The following is a 26,604-nucleotide window of genomic DNA, read 5'->3' on the forward strand; positions in this document are numbered from 1 at the left end:
ATATACAGGATAGAATTTTTCCTAACAATTTTTACTCAAAAATGTTATATTCAGTTTGGTGCGCATTATTGTCAGTCTGTAAAAGTGGCATACTACTCGGACAACATCATTCCCAGCAGTGACCTGGGAGTCCAAGATGCATCCAGACATCCTCTTCATGCTGTTCCCGAACCATTTCAGTGGTGTTTCCATCAATTTCAGACCTTTTCATATGAACCAGACACCGTCCCCTCTTCAGAGCATGGGGTGCCTGGTTTAATGCTCGGGTTAATCCATTAACATCCATCTACCGAGCACCTGAGCATCCCAAAGTGTTCTACTCGAGCACCCAAACACTTTGGTGCTCGATCAACACTAGTTTATATCTGTGCTGAAGGTAATATAGGAGTCTGGTCGCGGTCAGAGGAACATACCATATCCAATGCAGTGGCATTTGTATAGCCCAAAGACGGCATTTATGTTGGGAAGCCACTGGATCCCATTCCCGTTAGCTGATGACTAGAGAATCACGTGCCAAACTGGCTGCAAGAACTATATCACTGGGGTCCACTCAATACCTTGACCCTCAGCAAAATCATGTATGTATGCGGTACCTATCAAACTATGATCATTTTATAAATCTATAGGAAATGTTATTAATCCAGACATTATACAATCTAATACCAAATGTTCTAAAAAAAATTATGATCATACTAGTGTAAAAAGGCTAAAGAATACCAGCTCAAAACTAAATGCTAACATACAATAAAGTATGGCACTATTCCTTTCCTTTTAAATCTGCATTATAAATAGGTAACATTTCTCAGTAAGCATTTAATCTTGTAAGTGCCAGTTTTATAGAATTTCTCGACTCTTGGATGCCACAGTAAAATAATTCTACTATACAAATACATAGCCTAATGCAATAAAACACAAGAACGTTTTTAATAAATATAAAATATTCATAAAAACTAATGCTACAACATTAGTCAATATCCTTGGAAATACATAAATCTAGAATTCCATAGAATGTAAGACTGAAAAAAGACACCAGTCCATTAACTTATCCATTATATTTTCTTGCCTTGTGATTTTAGAAGAGAAAAGCAATAAAATGGTTGCTAAATAATGCTCCAAACATGGAATAACAGTCTGCTAATTTCTATATGTGTTAATTAATTTCTATATGTGTTAAGATAGCTACACATCATTGGGGTCATTTATTAAGACTGTCTTACATTTAGACCATTTTCTACACCTAAATCAGGCACCCCCTTACCTGCCTACGCCACACCCACAATTCTAGACCTGGCGCGAGCGAGGGAATGTCCCATATTGCACAAAAATAACAGTTGTGCTGCCATCTGTGCAAGCAATGTGCCTAATATAGATGTATTTCAGTATGATAAATGACCCCATGTATTTTAATACAGTTCACTATATGTGGACGCATACTGCTCCATGCGGAAAGACAGATGCAAACACTGAAAACATGAGTTATTCTTAATTGCATTACTGATATCTTTACTATACATGAAATTAGAAGCTCTTTGTACACATTTTTGATCAAAATACTGTTGGGCTCATCTACAGTATCTAAAGGTTTAGGCATGGGTCCAAGTCTGATAGTGTAGGTCCCATCTGCAGATGCTACCTTGCTGCTTTTAGATGGGTCAGACACAATTCTGGTCAAAAACGTACACAAAGAACTTGTAATTTTCAGATATAGTAATTATATCACTAATGCAATTCAGAAAAACCCATGTTTTCAATATGTGCATCTGTCTTTGTGCATGGAGCAGGGTGCTGCTACATATATTGTTTTTTGAATGCCAGCCTTGATGGCTTGTACCTGGACTTTATTACGTATTGTTTGGAGGTGCTGGTCTAACTTAGTTTTTTTTTGTTGCATTGTCATAGAGTTCAGGTGTATATAGTTTACTGCATACTGCAAAGATGTACGGCTAGAACAGGATCCAAAAGTATACGTGAACGCCTAGAAAGTTGGACCTAGTTGCCATTCACTTTCAATCATGAAATAAAACAATATATGTCTGCATCATGTTGTTTTACTGTATAGAGGAATGCAAGAAGCTGAGTTTTACTTTCTTGCCAAAAACACTGTATACAGGGAGTGCAGAATTATTAGGCAAATGAGTATTTTGACCACATCATCCTCTTTATGCATGTTGTCTTACTCCAAGCTGTATAGGCTCGAAAGCCTACTACCAATTAAGCATATTAGGTGATGTGCATCTCTGTAATGAGAAGGGGTGTGGTCTAATGACATCAACACCCTATATCAGGTGTGCATAATTATTAGGCAACTTCCTTTCCTTTGGCAAAATGGGTCAAAAGAAGGACTTGACAGGCTCAGAAAAGGCAAAAATAGTGAGATATCTTGCAGAGGGATGCAACACTCTAAAAATTGCAAAGCTTCTGAAGCGTGATCATAAAACAATCAAGCGTTTCATTCAAAATAGTCAACAGGGTCGCAAGAAGCGTATGGAAAAACCAAGGTGCAAAATAAGTGCCCATGAACTGAGAAAAGTCAAGCGTGCAGCTGCCAAGATGCCACTTGCCACCAGTTTGGCCATATTTCAGAGCTGCAACATCACTGGAGTGCCCAAAAGCACAAGGTGTGCAATACTCAGAGACATGGCCAAGATAAGAAAGGCTGAAAGACAACCACCACTGAACAAGACACACAAGCTGAAACGTCAAGACTGGGCCAAGAAATATCTCAAGACTGATTTTTCAAAGGTTTTATGGACTGATGAAATGACAGTGAGTCTTGATGGGCCAGATGGATGGGCCCGTGGCTGGATTGGTAAAGGGCAGAGAGCTCCAGTCCGACTCAGACGCCAGCAAGGTGGAGGTGGAGTACTGGTTTGGGCTGGTATCATCAAAGATGAGCTTGTGGGGCCTTTTCGGGTTGAGGCTGGAGTCAAGCTCAACTCCCAGTCCTACTGCCAGTTTCTGGAAGACACCTTCTTCAAGCAGTGGTACAGGAAGAAGTCTGCATCCTTCAAGAAAAACATGATTTTCATGCAGGACAATGCTCCATCACACGCGTCCAAGTACTCCACAGCGTGGCTGGCAAGAAAGGGTATAAAAGAAGAAAATCTAATGACATGGCCTCCTTGTTCACCTGATCTGAACCCCATTGAGAACCTGTGGTTCATCATCAAATGTGAGATTTACAAGGAGGGAAAACAGTACACCTCTCTGAACAGTGTCTCGGAGGCTGTGGTTGCTGCTGCACGCAATGTTGATGGTGAACAGATCAAAACACTGACAGAATCCATGGATGGCAGGCTTTTGAGTGTCCTTGCAAAGAAAGGTGGCTATATTGGTCACTGATTTGTTTTTGTTTTGTCTTTGAATGTCAGAAATGTATATTTGTGAATGTTGAGATGTTATATTGGTTTCACTGGTAAAAATAAATAATTGAAATGGGTATATATTTGTTTTTTGTTAAGTTGCCTAATAATTATGCACAGTAATAGTCACCTGCACACACAGATATCCCTCTAAAATAGCTAAAACTAAAAACAAACTAAAAACTACTTCCAAAAATATTCAGCTTTGATATTAATGAGTTTTTTGGGTTCATTGAGAACATGGTTGTTGTTCAATAATAAAATTAATCCTCAAAAATACAACTTGCCTAATAATTCTGCACTCCCTGTATAGCTGTACTGTACCTGGTGCTTAACAATCAAAGTCAAAAACAATGTTGCATTCTGTTCTCAGAATAAAGTATGCAGTAACTGTGTCAACTGTATGGTAAAATGTAGTGTGAAAGTAATCTAAATCAGATAAAAAAAATAAAAAAAGACCACAGTGATGAAACATATTTTAATTAACATGCAGATTTATTCTTGAAGCTGCAACTTTGTGGTTCTGCTAAAAGGAGATCTATCACCAAAATTGGATGTTATACCACTGCTTACATGTTGCTCTAGCACAACTACCCATGATTCCAATGGTACCTTTGTTTCAGCAGCTGAAAAAATGCTGTTTAATCCATGTGCAAATGGGGCTCGCAAGTGCCCATGGGCGGAGTTCGTGGTGTAGGTGCCCAGACTGCTATGACTTTTTTTGCATTACTCCTCCCCAGCCTCTTGCTTGCCCTGTAAGTCCATTGCGTCACCCCAAGTACTGGCCAAGATCCCCCGTGCACAGTTCACCGCCGGCTCGGGCATGCACTCTGGCCGCTGGCTTTGCGCCGCACATGTACACTAGATGTATCGATGCCACTGCCCACAATGGGCATCACAGTGCCCATGACCCGGCCCAGCGGTGAACTGCACACACGCTGGATCTTGACTGATACTGGGGATGACACAATGGACTTACAGGGTGGTGCAATCATGAGGCTGGGGAGGAGTAATGTTAAAAAGTCACCATGAACCCTGCCCCTGGGCACTTGCGAGCTCCATTTGCATATGGATTAAACACCGTTTTTTCAGCTGCTGAAATTGACAAAAAAAATAACAAAGGTACCATTGGAATCATGGGTAGCTGTGCTACAGCCACATGTAAGCAGTGTATAACGTCCAATTTTGGTCACAGACTCGCTTTAATACAGTTGATTTCAAGATCTAGTTCAAAATATACAATATATAAAACACCCACAAACTTCACACACCTGGTGAGTGAATCAAAATATCCAAAGTAAACTTCAATCTGAATTTCAGGGAAAATTTGATTCACCGTGAAGCCAAATTTCCTCTTCCTTCATGGTAACTAATTTATTTTCTGTGAAATGGTGGTAAAAATAAATAAAAAAAATCATACTTACATCGTTTATTTGAACGTGAAGAGGGCATTCTGCATCATTGCACCCACTGCTTACAAAGAAATGCACTTCGTGACAAAGTAATTCATTACAAAGTAATTTTTTGGGTAAAATTCGGCAAAGCGGCCAAATCAAATTTTTTAGAACTTTGCTTATCTCTACCCACAGACTTTAACAAATCCTCTCTATTGCATACATTTTGTGTATGGATAGTGAGTGCCCAATAAAATGCAACAATTTTGCATTTTAGTCTTATTTACAATCTTTTCAAAATTTTCTGATTTAAGGTACACAACACCTTCAGTATTTGAACAGTTACTTCTCTGGACCCACCAATGCACATCCAGCCTTAGAGGTGACTTATCTCCAGAGAGAACAAAAAGATTGGGTGTTGAAAATCAGCATGCCTAGTCCTGCTCTCCCCCTGACATATTCTGTCGAGTGAGAGTTGGGAGCTCCCCGCACACATAAGACTGTTGATTCTAAAACATTACCTGTAGCTCAAAGCACTATGTTATTTATTTTCAATGAACTATGGATATCAAGATAATACTGCATGTTTATAGGAGAGTCACTTATAGCTGCAGGCCAAACTATTGATCAGTCGATAGCTTTCTCTCTCAACTCCCTTTCAACTCTCCCATAAACATACATGTTCAGTTCAGTCGAATGTGGAAGTGAATTCAATGGGGAGAGAAGGGAAAGCCACAAACATACACTTCTGCTAGGAGCTTATGTTTTGGAAGAACAAAAGGATTGAAGGGCAAAAATATTGCTTTCACCAGATCCTTCTCTCCCTCGACATCAACAGTCAGGAACTCCCCATATATGTTAGACTGCTGTGTTAATTTCTCCATTTGAGTCAGCCGACAATACAGTATTTTGTATGGGGCGGCTCCAGGGAAATTTCCCAGTGGGCTGATGCCCAGGGGGCCACTTAATCCCTCCTCTTGGCTAGTGCAATGTATTGTGCTGCACTGTGACATTTGGTTCTGATAGGGGGATATATTGTACTGCACTGTGGTATTTGGTTTCCCAGAGGCAGTATTTAGTGCTGCACTGTGGTATTTAGTTCTGCTGATGCAGTATATATACTGCATAGTGGTATTTGGGTCTGCTAGCTTAGTTTATTGAGTTTTACTGTGGTATCTGGTTCTGCTGAGGCAGTATTTTGTGCTGTACTGTAGTAATTGGTTCTGCTATGGTGGTATTTTGTTCACCACTAGGGTATTGCTGGCACCACCTACTTCTGTTGTCCCACCTTCTGTCAATTGGACCCGCTTATATCATGAGGCCACTTTTATTTTTTTCCAGGGCCACTTTATGTTCCCAGTCTATCCCTATAATTAGGACTACATTATAGTTAATGCAGTCCATTAGCCCCATTGGTGTGTATCATGTGACAGAAACATCACTGTTGTTTATTTTATTTTTTTATGTTTTCACTTTCTGCTCCTATAATCAAAATGGTCTATTTAATAAATATTACTGTTTTAATGTATCCATGTGATGTCATATTTGCTTTCTATTGATATCATATCTATCTATCTATCATAAATCCATTTTCTTATCCATATTTTTAACAATATTTGGCAGTAAATATCAAAATCTTAATTATCATCTTGACTTATATAGTAATATATGAATAAGCATATAATATTGGTCTGTCACAAAATTCTATGCTAGGGTTAATGACCTTCTAGTTACGCCAAAGGAATAAAGAACAATGGCCCATTATGTTTGAGTACACAGGTATAATGACAGAAAGCCAACTTATTCTTTATCAGTCATCCTAGGATACAGTATATTGTATAGAGGTAATTGAGTTGAGAAGGCTAGATTCAGTGAAGATAAGTCACTTGAATGACTTCCACATACAAAGAATACAGTAATTCAAAAGTATCAGGCTACAATAACAAGTGTAGCCATCTATTAATGGGCAACTCGTGTCTAAGGCCATGTCCTTGAAATATCTCATTTTTGACAGTGTCATCATTTAAATTATTTTCAAATCATTCAGCCATGAGTACCCTCATATATCAGAAATCAGCTTATCTCTACTACACAATCTGGTCTATGTCTCAATAGAGCAACTTTTACTGTGTACATGTTCATACACTGTATATACCAAACACTTAGCCAGAATACCTGTTTTAGAGCTGAGCCAGTATTGGAGACTAAAAAACTGTGTATGGAGTCACAAGAAACAAATAAATTCATCTAATTTGTTGCTGATGGTGGAATAAAGCCATACACTGGACATATATATTTGACCAAAAACTATTTCTCATACATTTTTGTCATTGTCAAGCATGCATGTTCTGAATGGGGAGAGGAGTATAATCTTCTGCTAGACACCTCTTGTGGCAGAATATTTTCCCTGTGAACAAAAGGATAAAGCATGTGGAACTCCAACAGATGATCCTTTTTATGTCCAAAAACTGCCATGAAAGGCGGAAACTGGGACAGCGGCATACACGTCAGATGGGTCAACCTTGTTATATTAGACCAAGGTGGTCTGTGGTGATAATCAGCATATGGTTCCTGGACACCAATGATATATTCAAGATAGCCAACATAACGTACCCTGCTATTTTATGCCTGGGATTACCACTAGATTTGATCGAGCACCAAAGTGCTCGGGTGCTTGGGTCAAACACCTCGGAATGCTCGGGAGCTCTACCGAGCACCTGAGCACAATGGAAATCAATGATAGAACCCAAACATTAAACCAGGCACCCCCTGCTCTGAAGAGGGGAGAGTGTCTTGTTCATACAAAAAGGTCCAAAATTGATGGAAACACCACTGAAATGGTTCGGGAACAGCATGGGGAGGATGTCTGGATGATCTTGGACTCACTGATCACTACTAGGAACGATGTTGTCCGAGTACTACGCCACTTTTTCAGACTGACAATAATATCCACCAAACTGAAGATAAAATCGATTTTAGGTGGAGGAAAAATTGTTAGGAAACATTATTTCCTGTATATTTACTTATATAAAGTGCATGTGCTGCAAAAAATTACAAGAAAGAGGCACTCCGATACAAACTGTATATCACATAAATGAGGGCCTCATTCACATTGTGGTACAATTTTTCAGCTAATGGGACTCCTACTCTCTTAAAGCCTATGCACAAAGTGAAAGGGCTTCCAAAATTTAAAAGGAACCGGCACTCCGATACACCCTTTATTACACATAAAGGAGGACATAATAAACCTTTGAAAAATTATGATTGTTGGCCTGCTGGTGAACTGACCCTCTAAAAAATTATATGTGAGGGCTTGCAGGTGAGCTGACCCTATAAAAGAATGTAGGTGAGGGCCTGATGGTGAGTTGACCCTCTAAAAAATTATTTGCGAGGGCCTGCAGGTGAGCTGACCCTTTAAAAAAAATATAGGCGAGGGCCTACAGGTGAGCTGACCCTGTGAAACATTTTAGGTGAGGGCCTGCAGGTGAGCTGACCCTTTAAAACATTATATGAGAGGGACTGCAAGTAAGCTGACCCTCTAAAAAAATATATGTGAGGTCCTATAGGTGAGCTGACCCTGTAAAATATTGTAAGTGAGGGCCTGCTGGTGAGCTGACTCTCTAAAAAAATATATGCGAGGGCCTGCAGGTGAGCTGACCCTGTAAATTATTATTTGTGAGGGCCTGTAGGTGAGCAGACCCTGTAAAAGATTGTAGGTGAGGGCCTGCTGCTGAGCTGGCCCTCTAAAAAAATGATATGCTAGTGCCTGCAGGTGAGATGATCCTCTAAAAAGTTGTAGGTGAGGGCCTGCTGGTGAGCTGACCCTTTAAAAAATTATATGTGAGGGCCTGTAGGTGAGCTGACCCTGTAAAACATTATATGTGAGGGCATATATGTGAGGCTATTATATGCAATGAATAAGCATGTTGATATGATGGAAGGAGGATGAGAAACGGAAGATTCAACCATATACCCTTGTTTGTGGTGGAAGGGGTGCATGGAAATACAGTGTATTCATTACATTATAAACATCACAATTAAAGTGCCTTTATGTTAATCAGCTTTCCTCTGGTGGAGTCAAGAAGTCATGGTCAATCCAGGCCTTGTTCATTTTTATAAGAGTCAACCTGTCAGCATTTTTAGCTGATAGGTGGATATGCTTATCTGTTATAATGCCACCAGCAGCACTTAATACCCGCTCAGACAAAATGCTGGCAGCAGGGCAGGCCAGCACCTCCAAGACATAGAGTGCAAGTTTGTGCCACATGTCCAGCTTGGACATCCAGTAGTTGTAAGGCACTGAGGGATCATTGAGTACACCTTCACCATCTTCCAAAATGTATCCCTCCTTGTGACAGTAGGCCGCTGATCAGGGTGATGGTGCTGGTGGGATGTCATGAAACTTTCCCAGGATGTGGAGAGTGTTGCCCCTACTCTGTTGGAACTGCTGTGTGTTCCCCTTCTCTCCCCTCCTCGGTTGTCCAAGGAACTATGGACTCTGTCGCCAGCATTGTCAGATGGAAATTTTTGGAGTATTTCTGGTATTGCACAGTTTTGCTCATCCTCTCTACCAGGGGAATTAGAGCTAAGAAGTTCTCTTTGTAGCGGGGGTCGAGAAGTAATCCATGTTGTCTAAAATGCGCATAACGCACAGGTCATGGGAAAGGCAGCCTAACATGAAGTCAGCCATGTGTGCCAGAGTACCAAAAGGCAAGACCGCTGTTGTCATCAGGGGGATCACTCTCAATCTTCTCATCCTCTTCCTTCTCTTTTTCCTACCCACGCAGAACAGATGGAATTAAACTTCCATGGGTACTACCCTCTGTAGTGGAGGCAACCGTCTCCTGCTCCTCCTCCTCTTCATCGTCCAATTTGTGCTGAGAAGACGAACTGAGGGTGGTCTGGCTATTACCCTATGAAATGTCTTTCCCCATTTCCACCTCTTTCACATCCTGATCTGATTTCAAGAGTGGTGTCCTGCGCTGCCCTGCAAACTGGGACATGAAGCTAGGTATCATATATGATTGTTTTTCTTGTGCTCTGGCAGCAGGCACAGTTTCATCAGCAGCACGGCCACTGCCCCATCCCTTACTGCCCCATCCCTTACTGCTTGTCTTCTTTATAGTAAATGTTATATATATATGCTTGAAAGTTAAACAGGAAACGTTATACAGGAGAGTTACCACCGGTAATGTCACTGTCCGCAGCGTCTACAAAAAAAGTACACTGTATGTCACAGATTTCAGTGCACACATTACAATGCAGATATGGCCCTGGTAAGGTCACAGTCAGAAGCAGACACCTTCTATTGAAAAAGTACACTGTATGTCACATATATTTTTGGGATTCACACACTTTACACAGGAGATGTGGTGCAGCTAATGTCACTCTGAAAAGTTTTTCTAATAAATAATACTCATATATCACTCAATACACTGTCTGTCCCTTCCTCAGCACAGCTCTCCCTGACTAAGACTGAGTGGATCACGGGTCATAGGGTGCTATATAGCCCCTTGATGACGCGTTCTGGCCAGCCAATCACTGTAATGCCAGTAACCAACATGGCTACAGCATTACAGTGAGGCCAGCACTTACCTGCACGTTTATTGGCTGCATAGCAGCCAAAAAAACATGCGGGTAGGAAACTCGAGTATTGCGCTCGAGCACATGCGGTATTCAGCCAAATACCGCCATGTGCATAGCATCGAGATGCTAGAGCCGAACTGGTGTTCGGCCGAGCATGCTCGATCAACGCTAATTAGCACTTTGTAAACAAGTTGTATAAGATTCAAACCTTATGGCTTATTGATGCATGCACAATGACCTTACACCACTGGAAATTTCCAGTTACATTATTATTTTTATAAGCAAGGTTAATGATATAATAGGCTGAATAGCCTTTTCATTTTCAGACAGAACCTTATTTGAGCTTAGTGACATAAAAGTTGCACTTTGACTTAGAAAGTAGCAAAATATTAACAATGTTATTTCGAGAAGAGAAAAGAACAGCAAAGTGCAATTCTGATTAATTATGGAGACTACTGAATAGGAATCAAAGCGGCTATTGTGCTTCATGGCATGGCTCACATTTCCGTGTTGTGGGTTCTATGTGAACGCCAGTGAGGAGAATAAATATGCTAAGGAACAAGCAATATGGAAAAACATGTCTTAGCAATTCTTTTTGTGGCCATTATTAAATTTTGAATTCAATTATGCTAGACCCCTACCCTGACCCATATTTCTGTCCCTGCTTTCAAATGAACCAGACTCGGATCTACCTAAAAGACTCCAGTGAGTCCTTTTGACACATTACTTTTGGTGAAAATAAATGGAGCAAAGCTTTTTAGTCAGCAAATCAGCTTCTCAAAATTGCTGTCTTAAAATGACTGTCTTCCCTGTAATATAATGGACAAAAAAAAAAGTAGCTTTTAGAATCAAAGGCATGTGCCTTCACCTTCAGAGGGTACTGCACAAGTCGCTTTATTTCTTCTTTCTTATAAGAGATGCTGATTTTTTTATTATTTTGTTGCTGGCAGATATTTCATTATTTACACTTCCTCAGAAAACTATGCAGAACGTTAATGACGTGACATCACCTACATATATTTGTCTGACCTCACAGATATTGCAGATCGGTAAATCAAGCTGCTCGTTCTATGCTCTCTGTCTCTCTTGCATAAACCTTTCCTCTTTTTTTCCTATCTTCACGAACTGATACAGGAAAATCAATATCTGTAGTTGAAAAAGTACCTGTATTGTGAGGATTTCTTGCTACCTTCCCAATTAATTTCCACTGACAGCTCCTACAAAATGTCCTGAAATAGTGGGGAAGGATGAACAACAGCAAATCCTCTTTTTACTATTCTAGGAAACAGAATGAAGGCAGAAAGGAAGGCGGATGGGTGCATTTATTGATTCATACATTAATAGTTGTACAGTCACTCAGGATCAGTGCTGCTGTGAATGAATCTAATCCTTTCCAAAACAAATATCGACAACATATAAAGATATACATACTAGCATGGTCTACAGTACCCTAAAATACCAGCAAATATTGGGTTAATTTTATTTCTATCATGAGAAGATATCTGGAGCAAAGCAATTATGGACAGTGCTGTTTTACTAGATTCATTTTAAATAATATATATTCTTAATTATCACTGGTTGCCATGTCAACAGGACATATTGTCCACTAGTAAGGCCGATGAAGCCAATAATAATATAAGGAGTGCTATGTCTGCATGTAGAGAGGCAGGTTATAGTAGTCTGAGACCCAATATTCTATTATATGATTTATCAAATAACAGAAATACAGTTACAGGGGGAATATAGCCACCAGGGGCTTTATAATGCTGCAATGTCCCACTGCAGAGCTTATCTGGGTCTGCTAACATCCAGCAGCTTGTGCAGGTACCCAACCCTGGTAATCACATGATTAGTAGGACCAGACACGGTGTTTTTTTTTTTTTTTTTTTTTTTTTTTTTTTCGTTTCCAAAAAAAATTTATTGGGAAAACTACAAAACGTTTACAATATAAAAGTTTTTACAATCTCTCAATTCTTAGTGACCCAAGTAATTATATATAAATATATTCCACTCGTCTTTTCATAACATTTAGAAAACCCTCCCCTCCCTCCCCCCCAATTTGTGGTGCGTCAAAGTCAAAGTAGGACCCCTATATATGAAACAGCTTAATCTCAGCTAACCAGACCTCCAACCACCCCATATCCTACTCCATTGGTATTCATTTTCCCTCCGTCTATATAAAATTTTCTCGTAGTTCTTTACCTTATCAATTAAATTTATCCATGTGTTTATGTCTGGAGTGGATCGGGCAAACCAGGTCCGGCTGATCAAAACTCTAGCCAACATCAATATTCTGCTCAGAAAAATCTTTTGATGCTTATGATTTTTTAGTTTGGAAAGATCATTAAGAACAAATACTTGTGGTTCAAAAGGAATTCGAATTTTTAGTTTACACATAATACAGTTATTGATACCATTCCAGTAATTTATAAGTTCTGGACAGGTCCATATCATATGGAGAAAGTCTGCTCCTACAGTGTCACATTTGGGACAGTTGGACGTGTCTCTTAACCCGCATTTATTCATCCACAATGGAGTAATATATAGTCTGTGGCAGATATAAAATTGTATTAGAACATGGTTAAAGTTCTGGGATAATAAAGATAAATTCCCAAAAATATTCTCCCACCCTTCTATTTGTAAATTCGGACAATCCACCTCCCACGATTTTTGTCCTGGTGAGTGTATATCACTAAACCGTACCTTAAGTAATAACTTATATATATTTGAGATTTTTATTCTAGAAAGTGTACCCCCTACCCAATCATTCAGAAAGGATAAATTATCTATATCCAACAGCCGCTTATCATCCAAACTAGATAATACAGAACGCAATTGGAAATACCTAAACCATGAAAGATTTTTTATATTATGTGTCATTTCTATATAGGGTTTAATTTCTCTATCTTTAACTACCTGTGAAATATATAAAATTTTATTCTTCTGCCAAAATGTGTCAGCTGCAATTTCATCCAGCCTTTGTAAATACAAATTATGCCAAAGAGGCGTAAATGTGAGTGAACCCTTAACCTTCAACCATGTCCTAGTTGTAGCCCACACCTTAAGGAGTAGTTTTATAGTCTCTCTATAGCCTTGCTCATAACTCTTCAATAGGCCAGATTCCAACAAGGTAAAAATATTATTGTGAGCGTGACTAGTTACCAACTTCCCCAGTAGTGCACTATTCTCTGATTCATAGCATCTCAATAGCTGGGCTGCAATAAAGTACCCTTTAAAGTAGGGGAGATTTAAACCCCCGCACTCCACTGATTTATACAAATACTCCAACTTAATTCGAACTCGCTTTCTTCCCCATATTAAATCATTAATTAGTCTTTCCATAAGTTTAAAATGTTTGTCTTGTATCCAAATAGGTGTATTCCTGAGCACATAAAGAAATTGTGGTAGTATCACCATTTTAACTAGTGAAACTCGATCAGCTCTAGATAGGGGAAGTTTCAGCCAGATTCCTATTTTAGCTCTAATCTTTACCATTATGGGAATCAAATTAAGTTCTACAAAATTTTCGACCCGAGGCGATATAGTCAAACCCAAATATTGAAAAGTATCAACAATATCCAACTGTGTAACAGGAACCTCTTTCTGTGGCAAGGGGTCTATTGGGAGCAGACTGGTCTTGGCCCAGTTTATAAGAAGACCAGACACCTCACCAAATACTTTAACCATTTGAATAATCCTAGGGAGAGTAGTTTCCGTATGATCTATAAAAAACAGAACATCATCTGCATATAATGAGATGCGGTCTTGTGTTCCTAGCGTACCAAATCCTTTGACCTGATCGTCCTGCCTGATGGCCATCGCAAGGGGTTCGATATATATATCAAATAATAAGGGAGATAATGGGCAACCCTGACGGGTGCCTCTGTTTAACTCGATACTACTACTCAAAATTCCATTAAGACTCAATTTAGCCCTTGGAGATCCATACAATAACCTAAGAGTGCGTATAAACCTCTCTCCAAAGCCCATCCTAACAAGAACCTTCCAGAGGAAACGCCACTCCACCCTGTCAAAGGCCTTAGAGGCATCCAATGACAGGATGGAGCGGGCGGTCCCCCCAGGGGCCTGGATATTAGAAAAGAGCCGATGTAAATTATGATGTGTACCCTTATTTTTAATAAAACCGCTCTGATCTGGATGGACTATGGAGGAGATGACCCCAGAAAGCCTTGTAGCAAGGACCCTCGCCAAAAGCTTTACATCTGCATTAAGCAGTGAAATTGGTCTATAAGATTCTAAATCTAGAGGGTCCTTGCCTTTTTTTGGAATTAGTATCACTGTAGCCTCCATCATTGAATCTGGCAACATCCCATCCTCCATTGATTCAGCAAAGACCTCCAATAATCTGGGAAGAATACAGTCCCCGTATTTACTATAAAATTCATATGGAAGCCCATCTGAACCAGGAGTAGAATTAGCTGAACATAATTTAATAGCTCCCTCAAGTTCCTGAATTGAGACCTCCAATTCTAATGCTTTCTTTTGCATCTCAGTGATAGTTGAAAAGTTGATCCTATCTAGATAGAAATCTATCTTATCATCTGTAATATTAGAATCAGCCTTATACAGATCAAGAAAATAATCAAAAAAGGCCTTCTCCACCGGACCCTGTCCAGTAACTATCCTACCATCCCTCACTCGAACCTTGTCTATATGTTTTTTGGGTTGTTGATTGGAGATTACTCTGGAGAGGAGTTTACCGGGTCGCCCAGACTCTGTAAAATATTTTTGCCCTTTAAAGAAGAGATTCTGTTGAGCTTTGTCCAGTAAAAAATTAGCATATATTTGTGTGGCTTTTTGCATATTTTCCCTATTATTCTCCGTCTTATTTATATGGAAGGATTCTGTCGCTAACATTACATGTTTTTCTAGATTTTTCTGTTTTTTTCCATATTCCCTTCTAAGATTCGTGATATTACTAACCATCAATCCCCTCATGTACGCCTTAAAGGTATCCCATACCACTTGAATTTTTGCTGAGCCGTAGTTAATATCCCAGAATCGGCCTATTTCATTTTGAATTATTTCATGTGTCTTTATAACTGATAGCCAGTAAGGGTTTAGTCTAAAGGGAGGTTTTGGTGTATATCTTTCCTGAGACAAGCATAATTCAAGTACTAACGGGGAATGATCAGATATTGACCTTGTTTCATATTTCATTCGTTTTATCAGTTTCACATATTTGCTATTTATCAATACAAGGTCTATTCTGGACAACGATTTGCCTGCTTTACTAAAGCATGAAAAAACCCTTTTCCCCTGTCCCAGATATTCCCAAGCGTCCTCAAATCCAGCCTCCAGGCAAAACCGTGCGAGGGGAGACCCCTGGACCGGACTGTCACCCCTAGCACTCATAGAGACCCTGTCACGTAGAGGATCGATGACACAGTTAAAATCGCCAATAATCAATGTTGGACATTCTGGCCATTTATTCATAAATAATAAAAGAGAATTAAGAACCAGAAGAGAAAATGGCGGAGGGATATAGACAAAGGCCAAAATACATAACTCTCCCCCTAACCTGCAATATAAAAAAATAAATCTCCCCTGTTGGTCGACAGAGGATGCCTCACAAACGAAGTCAATAAGTCTATGTATCAACACCGTAACACCTCTCGAGTAGTTGGAGAGGGTAGAATGATACGTATGCACAGCCCATCCCCTGTCGACCACTCTAGTGGTCTCCTCAGTAAGATGGGTCTCTAACAGGCATACTATTGCTGGTAAATGGGCCTGAGTCAGGTCAAAAACCGCTTGTCTCTTACCTCTTTCCCCCAAACCACGTACATTCCAAGAAAAAATTCTAATCATCGTCATCAATAATGATTAAATGGAGAATCAGGAGAGAGGGAAAAAGGAAAAAACAAGAAGAAAAAAAAAAAAAAATAGTAAACTGAAAAAAGGGGAACCACACCCACTTTGACGCACCACAACCCAACCCCCCCCCCCTCACCCCCCTCCCACAGGCAATCCACCACATATTGTAGTAGATTTCTTTCCTATGACCAACCCTCGACCCTCCCCCCACTCAGCCACCCCCACACCGCCATTAAGAAGCAAAGAAAAACTAGATTTAGGGGTATAAGCCCCTTATAATACTAATTATTCCCGCCAGATCATAACCCAATTGAGTCATCGATTGTTTCGATCAAGCCAATCCGCGGCTTCTTCTGAGGTGTCAAAAAAAAGGGTTTTATCTTCAAAAACAATCCGCAATTTGGCCGGGAATATAAGAGAATATTTAATATCCCTTTCTCTTAGCTTCTTTTTAACAATCATAAATGTGCGTCTCCTTTCTTGTATTTCTTTCGAAAAATCAGGAAAAAAGGCCAGTCTAATCCCATTATACACAACCGGTGAGGATTCCCTCGCCCTTCTCAGGAGGACATCTCTGTCCCCTGTAGTCAATAACTTAGCAAGGAATGTCCGAGGTTGTCTCCCTGGAATTGGTTTTCCTCCTGGGACCCGATGAGCTCTTTCAATCATAAAAAGAGGAGAAAATGACTCTTTACCAAAGTTCTCAAGAATTAATTTCTGTACAAATTGGGTTGGATTTTTCTCTTCCTCACCCTCTGGAATCCCTATTATTCTCACGTTATATCTTCGTGACCTATCCTCCAGGTCCACTACCTTTTTCTTCAAGATATTGTATTCCGCTTTAAGTGTAGAAACTGCCGTATTTATTTTTTTGGATTCATTCTGTATAAGGGTGACGGAACTTTCAAGGGTGTTGACTCTGTCTCGCATTTTGGACAAATCATCTTTTATTAGTCCCACATCAACTTGAATAAATCCAAGTTGGGTTGTAACCGCCTGTATTAAATCGCCGTTCTGTTTAACCGCTAGGAGTATTTCTTCCAGCGGGGAAGAGTTGTCATTAGGGATAGCTTCCCCCATTATGCCGTCTTCCTCTTCAGGGTATCTAGCGCCTTTTTGTGTTTCTAGCTCAGTTACCTCTGATTCATAATTTTTTTTTTCAAAAAATTCCTTTTGTCCGCCCCTCGTATTGACCCTTGGAGACTTCAGAAACTGGTCCAGTTTTGTTGGTTCAGCAGTTTTGGACCCGTGTTTCTGACCTGATAGATCAGTCGAACGCCTAAAGGCTTTTGGGCCCATATCTTATTCCTCTTTATTTATTTTTTTTTGTATATTTATTTATTTATTTTTTTCCCCTTATTCCGCCTCCTTCTCTCCTTTAAGTATATATTTTTTCTTCTTTGCTCTCCTTCTTTCTCTTTTTTTTTTTTTTTTGTTCCTTTTCTTTTTCTTTTTTCCTTTTTTTTCCTTAACCCCCTTCCCTTTTTTTTTTTTATAGTGCCTTCTTCTTAGTTCTGTTTTTCTTCTCCTTTTTTTTTTTCCTCTTTTTTTTTTTTTTCCACTCCTCCCCTTTTTTTTTTTTTTTTTGTGTCCACTCTTCTTTATACTCTTTCTCCTCTTATTTTTTTTTCCCTTCTCCACCTTATACTTTAAACTCTATAGTTCACTTTTTTATAATCATATACAACTTGGTCAATCTCCAGTCAAGGTTAGTTGGAATCAGCAGTCATGGGGAGGTTAGTCACTACGACATCAAAAAGGAGACATAACAAATCGAGGAGAGAAGCTTATCATCTTCACCAACAAACCATCAGGTAGGGGGAACACAGAGGTTACTCACTGATACCAAAAGGGGGGTAGCAGATCAGCAGGAACCGGAGGCACACTCCACGGGGGTAAGGGAAAGAAAAAAAACTCCAGACAGCAAACTGTTCACAGCGCCATGGAGGGCAAGAAAGGAGGCAGGAGCGGCAGGAGCGGCAGAATCAGGAATGGCAGGATCGACAAAGAGCCGGAGGCAGCCCCCACATCCGAACCCAACAGTCGATAGCAGCAGCGTGACAGGCTTGGGCGAAAGGCAACAATGCCACGGCTCAACAACGCTGATCACACGGTCACAGAGAGGGTGCGTGGAGGATTCGGCACGAGGACGCCAGCATAATCGAAGCGGCGGCGGGGTAGCTGAGCAGCGGGGAAAGCCGGGAGCGCGACTGTCCACTACGTCATCACGTCAAGGACCAGACACGTTGTTGCTTCTCAATCTGTACATACATCACTCATTAAACACTTTGTATACAATGCTAGAGAAAACATGGATTATAAAAAAGAAAAAGTCCCTACATTCTCTATGGTGAGCCCTACTGTTACCTACAGCGAGCTCCCCATGCTTGCAACTTCCCCATGCTTGAAAGTTGCCACCATTGCAAGTACATTCTTGTTTTATCTTGTTGTTCTATTATCCACTTTAGGACCACACATATAACCAATGGGTGGTCTGGAAGTATTTAATAGAGCGCAAACAAGAAAATTAGCAGAATAATGCAAACACACCATGATCCAGAATCACATACACCAAAGAGGAAAAATCCACAGCACTTCATCTGCAGGTTTTTCTTTTTTTGCCTTTAATAGAACATTTACATATCTTTATTTTGAGCATATTCAACACCTTTTATCTGCATTACATTCACTATGTTTATATTAAAGTTAAATCAAGACAATTAAAAAGTAAATAAATCCTTGTCCCGTTACAGCGTAGGTAACATGTATTTGTAATTTTAAATGCATTACTGTATTGGGACATTTTGAAAGTAGCAATAATGATTTTCACAACATGGGTTGCTTATTTCGGATAATAAACCATCTTTGTAGAGTGAAGCACCTGTGATGATACTGCTATTTCCCTGTTACCTAGAGAAATAAACAACACTAATTGGGATGTGCTTAATTTATTAACCATTTTGTAATTTTTGTGCAAAATATGTTTTAGTAGCAATTAAAGAAAATAGCGCAGGCACTTTGCCGTCTGAAACGAAGATGATTATTTAATTCCTGCATGAGTAAACACTTAGCTTAGTCAGTACAGGAGTATCTGGCATCAAACGTTCCATCCAAGGTGAAGCAAGGTCCTCTTGCAATATGTTGTGTCAACATCTCTACAGCATTATACTATCAAAGAGAAGTGTCCATATAATAATATTAACCTTGCTTAGCCAACTTAGCGCTTGCTAGGGGACCCACTGAGGAGAACAGATCCATTTCCACATTGCCAAAAGTAAATTAGTTCATCTCTCCAGGACAGAAGCATACTTTGCTGTGCAAGGGAAGCAGTGGGAAAGCAGTGAATAGTGGAATGCAGAACACATGGGTACTGAGAAGTCAAGGAAGGGAGAAAATTCACAAGAAAAGACCATATTAATCATGTTCCTAGTTAATGAACTTACTGTATGTGACGCTGATGGTAGTAATATTGGAATGGGGCATTATTGTATTTCAATTCTTGCCATAGATAAAACATTTACCTGTTATACCTCTAAATTTGATATGAAGGATGAAAAAAGATACAAGCGTTGAATTTCTAATTTACTTGTTTTGATGGTCGAGGGGAAGTTCTCTGCACATGTTTTTATAGGATTCAATTGGGTTTCCAGGACTCCTATATTGATGACCTAGACTCAGAATAGGTCATTAATATCTGTTGACTGAGAGTCCTTTAGCCAGAACTCCCACTGATCAGCTTTATGAGGAGGACAGGATCCCAAGGTTTCCAGGAGGAGTGCTGCAGCCTTTTCATATCTAATCAAGCACAGTATCATTCTATAGTGACTGTGCTTGGTATTGCAGCTCAGTCCCATTAAAGGGGTTGGCCACATCCTGGTTACTGTTAACAAAGGTGTTTGTAAGATGATTATCTGACACTTACTGTCCATAAAATGCCCGCTGATGAAGGGTCATGTGACTAAGCAAATTACCGCCATGTAATATCTTCTTCATTAAAATACATTGCTCTCGCCATCTCCCCTTGTTCTGAGAGTTTAGTGTAGGTGTAGTGTGTTTTAACACAGAAGACATCATATGAAGGTGATTTGCCTGGTCACATGACTCTCAATCAACAGCCATTTTATGAACAGGACCTCTGAGTGGACAGCACAAAATACTTTGTAAACAAGGGGCCATACCTTATGAAATTTAGAAAATGGCACAGAATTTCCACAAAGATCATATTAGGTGTCATATAATCATCTTACAAACAAATTGGTCAACAATAACCAGAAAGTGACCGATCCCCAATGTCACTGACAAGGATGCAACATAGCTCACTTGAGCACCATTGCCTTTTCAAACAGCTTATTGGCTGAGGTTCCAGAAATTGGGCACCCCATGAATCAGACATTAATGACCTATCCTGAGGATAGGTCTATGATATATGAATCCTTGAAAACCCCCTTAACTTTCTGTTCAGGCACTCACACTGGAACTAAGAGAAAATGCATGCTTCAGGAGAAATATTGAATGAAATAGTGGGTGATTTAGGAATTGGAAAAAATTGGTTTGGGTTGTTAAAATCTCCAAAACTCTGTGCTAAAGCTGGATGTTCTTTTTTTCTCTTTTTTACTTTTATGAAAATTCTCTGGGCTCTCATGGTATGTCAAATAACTGAGGGTCTAAGAACTGTTGTCAAAAGTTTGGAGGTTAGTTTATTTGGGATCTCAGTATATTGGTCTCATATAGACGAGCATATTTCTTGAAATAATTTTTGGGTCCTATTCGTCAAATTTTTGAAAAAAGTCTGATTTAGATACAGATGGATTTGACTTGAATCAAATGTTTCAATTGCCCTGGAAGTTGGTATATAGCACTCTCTGTTCTCCTAGGACTTTTTTCTCTAAAGACTATAGGACCAGACATCAGAGCATTTTATAATAAGACTTTCCCCTAGTGGTAGTCTCAAATTGTTTAATAGGTACTTTTTTTTATAAGATTTTCTTATTGCTGTGGTTGTGTCGACACATAATGCTGCTATGGAAAAGAGAAATACAAACCAGTCTCCTTTCTGAAAGGAAAGGAAAACTGTCTCATACCAGAAACCTAGCTGTTTCTGGGTAATTAACCATTAACAGAGCTAAGCAAAGAAAATTTGCTTGGCTGCCTGAGAGGCCTTGGTTGGGGTACTAGGGTGCTGAGTATACATAAGGAGTATCATAAGCCAGTCAACGCTTCTTTGGGTTTCTGGTAAAATATAATAAAATGAGCATATCTTATATTTGTCGGCATAAGATAGGCTTAGGAAAGCTAATTTAAATATTCCCCAGAGAGGCGTTGCATGGCCTACATCACTCCACACACATACTATGCACACTGGCCATACTCTCTCTCATTCACAAAACTTTTTGGGAAATTTTGGACAAATTAGAATTGATAGAATTGATTCGCTCACCCTTAGTCTGACAGATTATTCATTGTCTAGTCCCTACAAATAGGTCCTTAGATAAGTATAAAAAATGTAAAACAGAGTTACCCATCAAAGATGTTCAATGGTTGTGTTACAGTAACATGGAGGCTTTCAGAATGGGTAAGTTCTCGAAATGTAGAAGTGCAGGGCCCAATTCAGTTTTTATTGTTATTTTGATTGAATATTTTTATTCTTCGTGTTCAAAGGCATATTTATTTATTGATTTTGTTTGGCTTGATTTTATCCATGTTTTATTTCCTACAGATGGGTTCAATCTGCACTTGGCAAGGGGGAGCTCAAAACTGGCAAGTGGAAACAACAGGTAAAACAGGGCTACATGAAGAATTGCAGTAATTTCCTTTGTTTTATTGAAAATGTGTGAGAAAATAAACTTGTAATGATGGTTGCATATCATTACTTATTCATAAAGCTGTGCAGTGAAAAAAAAAAAAAGTAAAAACTGAGCATCAACATTCTTTCACAGAAGAGTGGCCAAGGAGAGAAACATACTTTTAGTGCAAAGCATGTGGAAAGTACATGCCTGATGCCACTTCAATATTACTATTGATGTATGAAGGACTGAAAAACACAAGGAGATATGATTATGTATATGTTTAAAACATGATGCAACTTTAAAAAATGAAGCAAGAATTTGTAGATCACTGTGTTACAATCCAAAAATAAATCCCATGTGAAACGTAAAATGTTTATTATAATTATTATTTGTATCCTAAATATTATTAGTAGATTTCCAGATGTCCAGACTTTCAAGTGTAGGTATTCATTTTGTATTGTCTATAAGTGATCCCAGTCTGTAATTATTGCTTATTATTCAGTCATATTAAATTAGAACATGTTAATGACATCATTACGCATGTATATTTAATAAATAAATATCCCTGACCATAATATTTGTTGTGTAAACAACACTTTACAACACCATAACCATTTCCTGACACAGTGATTCTCATATTTTTTTATTTATTTTTTTCACTCCCTGCCTTCCTGGAGCTATAACTTTTTTTTATTTTTCTGTTCACATAGATGATTGAGGGCTTGTTTTGTGTGGGACAAGTTGTACTTTCTAATACCACCATTTAATATTGCATTTAAATTGCAGTGGGAAGCAGGCCAAATTTCCATAATTTGAAGAAAAAAAATTAATTCTGCCATAGTTTTTCAGGTTTTATTTTTACGCGTTCACTATGAACTAAAACGGACTTGTTTCACAAATTTACCTGTCCAGGCTCCAGCGCTAAGTTGTGTGTCTGTGGCATTGTGGCATCCGGTGGGACGCGCTGCTGGGCCATGCCCCTCATGACGCGTAGCCTGGCCACGACCCCAGTAATGCGGTCTTGTCCATAGCAAAAATATGCAATGTTTCTGACCACAACATAAGTATGCTGGGGGAGATTAGCAGGGGATTGGTTCTAGGTGTGCCTGCTACTGCAGCCATCCTAATGATATTCAACTAGTGTTCTGGTCCTATGGAACACAGAGTTCATGGACCTATCAAGTTCTGCTCCAGGGGCTCGAATCCCCTACTGACAATACACCTTTGCCTGTAATAGTCATTGACTCCCTAGCTGTGCTCCCGGTTCAGAGATTGCTTCTATTATTGACCTCGGTTTGCCTTTGACCACTCTTTGTCTTGTGTTTTGGTCCTATGTTTCTTGTATGGGTCTGACTTCGACTTGGCTATTTGACTACCCCCTGTCTTGCTATTTAGTACTGTATTGTCCGCTCTGTTCCAACTCATTTCCGTATGCTTCTGTGTTGTCCTGTCCCTGTGTGTGTATGTCTTGTATTTTAGCAGAGTAGGGAACATCGACCAGTTGCGCACTTGCCACCTAGTGCTTGGCGGTGTTCCAGTTAGATCTCACTATCTGTGTATTCCTGCCTACTGTGGTTATACTTGAACTCTTCATTGTCCAGGTCAGTACAAGTATAGTGATACCACAATTGTATAGTTTTTCTTGCATTTTAATACTGAAAAAACTAATCAAGAAATTTTGAATTATTATTTTTTCTTGTCATCTCTGTATTCTGACCCCTATAACTTGTGTGGGGGCTCATTTTTTGTGGGATGATCTGTAGGTTTTGCTTATAACATTTTGGGGCGTGTATGACTTTTTAATCACATTTTAATCATTATTTTTGGGAAGTAAAGTGATGAAAAAAATGATAATCGGCCAATTTGTTTTCCGTTATATAATTCACCGTAATTCACTGTTATATTTTAATAGCATAGGAGTTGTCACACGTGACAATGCCCATTTGTATTTTGATTTTGGGAAAAGGAGGGTGTTTTGAATTGCTATATATATTTTTTTTATATTTTTATAGCTTTTTTTTGGGTATCCTTTAACTTTTTTTTTTAGACCACAACTTGCAATCATCAGATCGCAACTTGTAAAGAATAATGAAATTGAATCCACTATTGTATACAGAAATCACAATATCACAGTTCAGTGCTGCCACCTGGTGTCATGAAATGTGATATGCAAATAATAATTCTGTAATCCTAATACAGGCTCAGGATCATTATTAGCATAGAACAATTTTCCGATCTGTGCTGGGGGAAACCGCTCGGTTTTATCCTTAAGATGCCATGGTCAAACGGCAATTATCCAGCCACTATGGCACTTGCTCCGCTCCGGAGCAGGAAGCATCTTTAAAGACCCGACATTCACTGTAGTTTAAGTTGGGTTAAAGTGTTTCCCAGGCTCTCCCATATTGATAACCTATCCTCAGGTGAGCAGGAAGAGAGATGGGAGATGGCAAATGAGCACTGTGAGTGCTGTCTCCAGGGGTACTGGTTGTTGGAACCCTGCCAATCTAATATTGATGACCTATCCTTAGGATAGGTCATCAATATAGGAGAGCCTGATCAAAATCTTTTCACTGCAGGCAATGCAAGTCCCGAGTCAGCTGAATTATCTTTACATTGCTACTGGAAAGTTCTTGTTTCTGCAAACTTGGAAGAATAGGTTTGATCCCCCACTGTATCTGAAAGGAAAAGATAGAAGTTTTATAACTACTTCTGTCTTCTCTTGCAATGTCTAAAAAAAGAGCTATTTCATGAATAGAGGAAGCTGTAATGTTTCTGACTCTATTATAGCCAGCAATCATGTAACTGAAAGATGCCCCCTGGCATGGCAGGGGAGCTGGGTCTTAGCAGATTTTCATTAGCTCTGCCAGAAAATAATTTCATAGCAATATGCTGTTATTCCTCGAACTTGGGGCTCTTATGAATTACCAAGTTGCAAAATAAACTCCTCAACATTGAAATTGGAACATCAAGAAGGATAATGCATATCAAGGAAGTAGCAGATATAAGGTCTGTTCTGTTTGTGATTGAATTTTCAAGCACCTAGCTCCAATATGTGGCATGTGGGAGGGATATAAATGCAAGATTGAAAGCAAAGTTTTAAGCCAGATAAATTATCAAAAATCTGATTAAATCATGACAGATCATTATGTTATGTCTCTAGTTTGTTGACATACCATTTATTTTCTCAACCTGAGAGAGACTGAATCCTTGAACAGAGAGACTTTGGTTTATCGCTCCGGTAGATGTCAGCATTGTTCAACATTGTGTGTCCTGGTGGTTGGTTGGGAGAAGAATGCTGAACTAGAATGCCAGCAATAGGTCCACAGATGCAAACCTCTGCGCAGACTGATTGTTTAGAAGAATGTCATACTGTCCTGCCAGTGAAATTGGATGTCACATCCTAAGTCTAATAGAGATAGCAAATAGAGATAAGCAAATTTTTGAAAAGTTTGATTCGGCTGATTTGCCGAATTTCACCCAAAAAATGTGCTTTGTGACTAATTACGAAGCACAGTTTTTTGTAAGTAGTGAGTACAATGAAAGTGAGCTGCAATAGGGCTGCCCCCATAGTTGTACCCCTCAGATGCCACATTCATACATGATCACGGCATCTGAGTGTAAAAACTGTTTAAAATTAACATTAAAAAAAAAATTCAATCAAACTTACTGCCTCAATTTGCTTGTGACGGGCCGCTATTTTGCTTGAAGATCTGGCGTGAAATCTTGTGCGACGCGAGATTATGCCATCACGCCGGCTGCGAAGATCTTCAATCAAGATGGCGGCTGGCAGCCAGTTGCGAGCAAATGGAGTAGGTAAGTATGAATTCTTTTGTTTTTTACACTATTTCAAGTTATCAATTCGTTAACACGAACTTTGAGGCAAATCAAATTTATCCTGAAATTCGATCTACTTGAACCATCAGAAGGCATTTGAACGACAGTCTGCAAAAAGCCACACATCCAGCCATAGGTGTTCCATTGATCACAGCTATCATGGTGCACAGCAAGACAGCAATGGAGGCTGGAATTGAAGTCTACCCACTTCAGCAGTGAATCACACTTTTGTCTCAAATGCAATGATAGATGGAAATTAAACTGGAGACCATGTGGGCAATGACATGAAGAGGCTTCCACAAGGATTGTCACACTTATCCTACTCCTAGGATTATAGTATAATCTATGGTAGCTGGGGCCCTCTAGTCTCCTTTTAGATACACTTAACAGCTCAATGTTACTTTAATTAGGTTGTGAAACCAGTGGTACGCCCATTTCTTTAAAATGTCCCAAAAACAGGACAACACCATACACATGTGTTACTCGTGCTACAGTGAGCAGCCTGCATGGCCCGAATATGTTACCATGGTTTTCAGTGTCTCCGGACTTGTCTCCCACTGAGCATATCTGGAAAGTCATTGGTTGGCAATTGCAAATGGAGCTACCAGCAGCAGACCTTGATCATTTGTGTGCCCAAGTGCATTCAGCAGGCCAGAACATTCCTCAGGCAACCATTAATCACCTCAAAGAGAGCATTCCAAGGCACATAAGTGGATGTATTTTTGTGAATGGCACTCATATTCGATACAGAATATTCTGGGATTTTTAAATATCTTGCTTCCAATTTTTTTTTTTGCATTTTAA

Source organism: Bufo gargarizans, chromosome 3, assembly GCF_014858855.1.
Source record: "Bufo gargarizans isolate SCDJY-AF-19 chromosome 3, ASM1485885v1, whole genome shotgun sequence".
NCBI classification, from domain to species: Eukaryota; Metazoa; Chordata; class Amphibia; order Anura; family Bufonidae; genus Bufo; species Bufo gargarizans.